The sequence below is a fragment of the Crocodylus porosus genome, unplaced genomic scaffold (assembly GCF_001723895.1).
Source record: "Crocodylus porosus isolate Cpor-Errol unplaced genomic scaffold, CroPor_comp1, whole genome shotgun sequence".
Lineage (NCBI taxonomy): Eukaryota > Metazoa > Chordata > Crocodylia > Crocodylidae > Crocodylus > Crocodylus porosus.
The window spans coordinates 17,765,084-17,771,123 of NW_017728928.1; positions in this window are offsets into that span (position 1 = coordinate 17,765,084).

Here is a 6,040-nt window from a genome sequence, read left to right on the forward strand (position 1 = left end):
GACCAGCAGGCAATGGGAGAGTCCCTGTTCCCCCGAGCACTACCAGGAATAACGAGGAATAGCAGCCATAAATTGACTGAGAGTAGACTCACGCTAGATATTAGGAAGCACTACTTCACTGTCAGGGCGGCTAGGATCTGGAACCAACTTCCAAGGGAAGTGGTGCTTGCTCCTATCCTGGGGGTCTTCAAAAGGAGGCTAGATAGACACCTAGCTGGGGTCGTTTGACCCCAGGACTCTTTCCTGCCCATTGCAGGGGGTCAGACTTGATGATCTGTTCAGGTCCCTTCTGACCCTACCAACTATGAAACTATGAAGACAAGAACCCTTATCAAACTGCTGATTAAAAAGACTACTATAGTGCATAGTACACAGCATAACTCATAACCATTAGGTACTGGTTGGGGATTGTTGGACTAAATCTTGGTCCTCTTGAATTCAATAGCACAATTACTACTGAATTCAATGCTACCAAGGTTTGGCTTTTGGGACTGTCTGCTCCAGCAGCAAATGTTAGAAGATAACTTTACAAGGATATGCTTTTAAGGATCCCCTGTATGATTTGATTGGTTACAGTGCCTTTTCTGGAAGCTTGTAATTTTTTTTTTTAAACCTTTTCTATAAAACAAAAATTGCACCTTAACTCTCAGGTACTTTATTTCCTGGAAGTATTTCATTTCTGGGGGGACAGTAGAGTGTCAATGTCTCCTGAGCTATTTTCCCAATGAAGCCTAAAACACATGGGTAGTGAAGGTCCCTGGGATGTCCAAGAAGCTTCTTAAAAGAGCATCAGAATTCAAATTGTCAATGTCTTTCTGCATGGTATATACAAGGGAAATAATCTCAGCATTAACGCACGCCTTAACACATGCAGCTACTACACAACAGCATTTCAAAACAAGCTGTTGATACATGTGTAGAGGGTGCCCTTTCATTTGAACGGTCAAACTGATCCCATGGAGGTCGTACTTGTTTGCATGGCTTACAGGGTACCCATTATTCTCTTTAAAGGATTTTAAAGAGAATATCTTTAAAAGAGATTTTGAAGCACTTTAAAGGATTTGCCAGTGGTTTGCTAAAAAAGAGGTTTCTTGGAGAGTATAGGCAATGGTGTTGACTTGGAGGGGATGAGTAAGGGCACTTCCCAACTGATCTGAACATTCATGGAAGTGAATTGTAGGGATGGGTGCGTCCCTCCTGGCTTGGATTATACAGGTACTCCTGACTTAATGTCATCCCAGTTAATGTTGTTTTGTTATTACGTTGCTGATCTATTAGAGAACATACTCATTTAAAGTATCACAATGCTTGGTAGGGCTGTCCGAGGCTTCGGACAGAGCTTCAGATCTGGAGAAGCTTTGGACGCTTTGGGGTCTGAAACAGCACATCCAGATCGAAGTGCTGGCCTCATTTGGCTTCCCAAAGTGGTTTGGAGCAGCCTCGGAGATCCAGCCATAGGGTATAGTGGGGAAAAAATAAAATATCTATAACTTTGGTTTTTGATCAATTTGGATGAAGTTATCAGGGGTGGTAGACTATGCAGAGAGGATGAAGCCTGCCAAGTTTCAAGAAGATCAGTAAAGGGGTTGTGGGGCCACTGTACCCCAAATTCTTGAAAGCAAAACTCCTGTCACTTCTATAAGTTACACCACATGGGGCTGAAAACTGCAGGGGTGGCAGCTATTATGGAGGCCACAAAGCCTGCCAAATTTCAAGAAGATTGATGCAGGGGTTTGGGGGGAACTGCCCCTCAAGCTGCGGACAAGCAAAACTGGTGCCATGGGTGCTGTGGGACTGACTGTCTGGCTTGGGGCGGGAGGGGAGACGCTGCTGCAGGCCTGGCTGCGTAGCTGCTGGGTTCCCAGTTACCAATCAATCAGTCATGATTCACTCAGGGACCAGGGACTCAGGGACCAGCTCAATACACAGGACCTAGCTACTACATAACGACTTAACAAGCATCAAGTAGCACCTACAAAACTAGGAAGGAGAGGAAAGAATCAATGCAGACAATCAATGGCCCCAAGACAGAGACAGTCTTGGCACCAGTTTTGCCTGTCAGCAGCTAGGGGTGCAGGGCTGCAGCCTCCCCCTGCACCGATCTCCACCACAGCTGGCATGCATCACAGCAGGGGCCACTGTCCCTGCAGCTGTCACCCTGCTGCACCTTAACACACTCAGTGTCACCCATGGCACCAGTTTTGCTTGTCTGCATCTTGAGGTGCAGTTCCCCCCAAGCCCCTACACCAATCTCCTTGAAACTTGGCTGGTTTTGTGGCCTCAGTAAGAGCTACCAGCCCTGCAGTTTTCACCCCCCTGTGGTGTGATGCACAGCTGTGACATGAATTTGGCTTTCAGGAATTTAGGGTAAGTTTCCCCCAAACCCCTGCACTGATCTTCTTGAAACTTTTCAGATTTCATGTGCTCAGCAGAGGCTACCATCCCTGCAAGTTTCATTCAAATAGGACAAGAAACAACAAAGTTATAGATATTTCATTGATTCCCCATTATACCCTATGGCCAGATCTCCGAGGTGGCTCTGAAGCCAGAGCTTCTGCCCCTGGCTGCCTGTCGTACGGCTCTTGATGGCTTGCCAAAACTCAGTAAGTGGCCCTCCACCCAAAATAATTGCCTGCCCCTGAATTAAGGTGTGGCCTCTGGGTTCCTACCTGCCAGCTGCCTTATTGATCTCTCTGGCTGACCAGGGCCTTGGGCATCCTCCACATCAGCATTCGCTTCCTGCTCCAGCCAGAGGGAGTGGGCTGATGCAGCCCATGGTGCAAGAGAACCCTGTGGTATGGTGCAGTGGTGCAGAGGGATGGCCAACATGCATAGTGCAGGGTGGGGTGCGGCCCAGGGGCCCATGGCTCACACTTGCATAGACCCTGCAAGTGTGGCTCACACAGCAGGCCCTGGCTACATAGAAGTTGGACAGCCCTGCATTAATGGATTTTCAGGGACTTGAACCGGAAGGAATAGAATTACACTTGGGCCATGGATACACATTACATTTATAGCAAGTTCACAGCATCTGCTGTATCACAAAAATGTTCCCCTTTCAAAGAGAAACTTCTTTGTAGCACCACATGTAACATGCACAGTTACATGTAGAGCTATAGGGAGTCTCTTACACCCTCAGCATCCCACACTCCTCTGTTCTCCCTCATTCCCTTCCTAAGGTGGGAAAGAGAGCAGCTGGCTCCATAACAGCTTGCAGTCACAGAGCCCTTCTGAGACTCTGCTGCTACCACTGCATCTGTGGCAGTGACAGAAGGCTGCTCTGATGGGGTGGGGACAACAGCCCTATCAACTGATAAACCACCATGTGTAGTAGTGGCAGCAGAGTAGTGCCTCCATACTACAAATGAATGTGCATCCATACCTTAGATGCCCAATAGGTGGAACAGAATCTGACCCATGCTCTTTTCCACCCCACTTCAACCACATCCATCCAGGGTGTTGCAACTTGCTACTGGTACAATAGAATTATACCTGCCATGAACAAGGAGCATTTCTGAGGTACAACACCTGCTAGGGCTCTTAAGTGAGTGTGAACTATTCAGTACTTCTTAACACAAGTTAGCCCCTAAAATTTATCTGAGGGGGGTAAGACAGGGTCTTGCTGGATTACCTCCTGGAAGTTTTGATGTCTCTCTCTTACATGACTTAATTCCTAGAAGCTAAATCACCGCATGCAAAAAATTAGAAAAATGTAAAACATTCCACCTCTCATTGTGGCAGGGAATACTTCTCTCACTGGTTTCTCACTTATTTCCTAAAAGGGAAATTACTAAAGAGGGGCTTGGACTTAGAACCCTGGAAGAGATTTCCAGTCTATTAAACAGAAAGGGCCAAGTTTAAAGGTGATATAAATGGAAGGTAATGTAGTGAAAGAAAGCGAAACTTAGCTGGTGAGGGGGCAGAGCACAGCAGGAAAGCAGCTAGCCAGAGACTATGAGAGACTTAAGATAAAACAGATTATGAATGGTCAAGACCTCAATTATCCTTCTCATCTGAAAGATAATGCCTTCTGCAGGACAGTGCCCCTAACGCTGTGTCTGGGCACTGGTTCAGCACTCAGAAGGAAGAGTGCCAACTACTGTATTACCAGCACCATTTCTTGCAGCACTCTAGGTTTTCCATAGGGATCATATAGTGTACTAATGAGACCCAATCTTGCTTAGCTTATGAGATGTGAGAAGATCACAGCCCCAGCTAGTATGTACAGTTAGCTTGGCCGCGTGCCATATATTGCAGCTCAAGGTAGGAAGGGTGTTGGCAAAGCTGTGTGGACGAAGCTTGAGTGAAACGAGTTTGCATAGTGCCCAGTTCTAGCTAATGCTGTTGGCCCTTGCTCACAAATGCATGTAGCTATATGTGTATGTAGATACTTCGCCCCTCCCCTGCAAGAAATAAATGTTGTGGCACATTGTTATAATTGTATTTTATAAAGTTTGTTTGAGATGCTGCTGAAAACCATGCATACTCAGGCACTCAGAGCTGATTGAGGCAGCTAAATTTTCAGTACCAGAAAGTCTACTTCAAAAACCCAACAGGTCTCATTTTAAAACAATGTCACTATAGTAAAGAACGTTGGCATTAAAGCTTTCCCATATCTGACCTTGGGTGTTCTCAGAACTGTAAAAAAGAATAATTTATGAAATCCCTAGATCGGTTATATAATAGCATCACTGTGCATAATTACAAGGCTCAGGGGTGCTGTTACCCTTGCAAGTCAGTCATTTGCACTTACCCTGTTTGGTGCTGCTGCTATGAGAGCATACGGCATTTTTGCTGAATCCAACAAATTCTGTTGCAGAACAACTGTCCAAACAAACTAGTATTAAGCAGATTGTGATGCTTCTTGTACAAAGCCTTGAAATAATAAAAGGTGGGGAAGGAAATGTAACAAAAGAGCAGTATGTGAAAACTGTTGGAAAGCTATAACATTCATGAGACAAATAATTTGTGGCACCGTGCAAGCCAGGCTGGTGATGTAGCCATTTGTGCTGAAAATTCCTCAGACTTGTCTTTAAAGACAGTCTTGCATACAAACTGAAATTAGTATTATACAGCTTCCGGGGAAGTCCTTCCTGGAATAGAGCTTCAATTGTGGCTTGTGGAGTAATCTGTTCCCACCTCAACTATCTAGGAATTTAAAAAGTGTTGGAGCATCACATGAAAGACACTGACCCAGCTTTCACTCACGTCTGGGTGAGACTTCCACTGATTTCCTTCAGAGTTGGTTTATAGCTCCATTTCAGGTTGAGATGCATGTAAACATAAAGATCTACCTCTAGTTCTATGAAGTGCATCTGAATTCTTTGAAACTCCTAAGTTTGTAAACAGTCATCTTTCTTGCAGGTAGGATCAAATGATTGTCTGTACTGTTTCCTTGGTTTTACTTTGCAGAATAGATTTGTATCACTGTACAAATGGCTTGTGTTCTGGCTGAACATAGGCTTATGACAACTGCGCCCTTTCACTGCTGGATAAAAAGGAAAAAACGGACCACCCAGAGTCCTGTGGTTTATAAGGCAGCAATCCACAAACATTTTTATGATGTGGACCATTTCTCAAGATTGAGATCATCTTGTGGGCACCTCCACTACCAGTTTTTTCAGCTTGCAACACCCATATACATACTGGAACCTTGGTGAGACAATAAACATCAATAAAGGCTGAATCCAAGAAGCAAAAGTGACATTGGAGTCAGCGCTATGACTTTGATGGGGCGTCATATGCTGTAACACGGGGAAAGAGAAAGAGAGAGAAAATCCATTTATTGTTATCTCACTTTCTTTAGGGGGTTAAGATAGAAAAATCTCCTGGCAAGATAACTGATGAGACTTTAAAGAAACAGCAGCTCATCTTATAAAATAAGCAACAGGTCTTGAGTGTACGAAACTTGGCAAAAGCAGCAGAAGGAAAAGATTCATGAATGGAACCATGAACAGAAGAGCTTGTGGTGCATGGCTTAAGCAAGCGCCAAGAAAGCAGATCCCTCTAAAGGGTTAACCAGGAATAGCTAGTACAAATT